Source organism: Tupaia chinensis, unplaced genomic scaffold (genome assembly GCF_000334495.1).
Source record: "Tupaia chinensis unplaced genomic scaffold, TupChi_1.0 Scaffold000126_2, whole genome shotgun sequence".
Classification (NCBI taxonomy): Eukaryota; Metazoa; Chordata; class Mammalia; order Scandentia; family Tupaiidae; genus Tupaia; species Tupaia belangeri.
This window is the reverse complement of record NW_006159594.1, coordinates 2,633,368-2,634,465: the sequence shown is the minus strand read 5'-3', so window position 1 is coordinate 2,634,465 and position 1,098 is coordinate 2,633,368.

The following is a 1,098-nucleotide window of genomic DNA, read 5'->3' as shown; positions in this document are numbered from 1 at the left end:
AGACAAAAAGTGAGAAGTTATACCTCCTTCCCACAGTGGGGATGGCCATGCCATAATCCTTTCTCCTCCATTTCTTTTTGGGATTTTGGGCACACGTGCACATGCACCTGGCATGAGTTTCAAGCCACCATGTCCAAGACTTGAACAGTGGTCAACCACATGGGAGTTCATCACCTTAACCACTACACCACCTGTTGGTCCCAGTATTTTCTACGTGGTTCAGTTACCACTTCCTGAATGTGTCCTTATCCTGTAAGGTTCTTTTGGTTCAGATACCGCAGACACCAGCCTTGCCTGGGCTGCTCAAATGACTTCCAAACTGGCCTACGAGTCATCAGACCGCCAGCCCTTTCCCACCTCTATTCTACTCTATCCAGATCCCCTGTTAATCAAAAAGATGGAGAGAAAGAGAGAGAGGTCTAGAGGGAAGGGGAGAGAGAATTATTATGGGAATTGGCTCTCACAGTTACAGAGGCCAAGAAGTCCTACAATCTGCCACCTGCTAACTGGAGAATCAGGAGCTCAAGAACCAGGAGCTCCAATAACAAGATGTCTGTCCTGAAATAGAATTTGTTCTTCTTCCACTGTGTTGTCCTACTCAGTCCTCAGGAGGCTGTCTGATGCCTATTCACATTGGTGAGGGAAGACCTTCTCTCAGTGCACCATTTCAAACGCTAACGTTTTCTAGAAACACCCTCACAAACATACCCAAAAATTATGTTTAACCAGATATCTGGGCATCCCTTAACCCAGTCAAGTTGACACATTAAAAACAATTTATAGAATTATTTTATTAGACTTTATTTATTTATTTATTTCCACATTTTTGACAAGAGAGGTCCAGAGCAAGAGAGAAAGAGAGAGAAAGTGAGAAAGCAAGCCAGGTCCGGGACTTGAACCACAGTCGGCCATGTGGGAGTCCAACACCACACTACCTTCTGGCCCCGACACATAAAATTAACCATCACAGGGACCAGTAGTTGGCGTAATGGCTGTGTCGCTGGACTCCCATGTAGTCGACCACTGTTTGAGTCCTGGACCCGGTGGCTTAAACTCACACGGGGCATGTGTGTGTGTGTGTGTGTGTGTGTGTGTGTG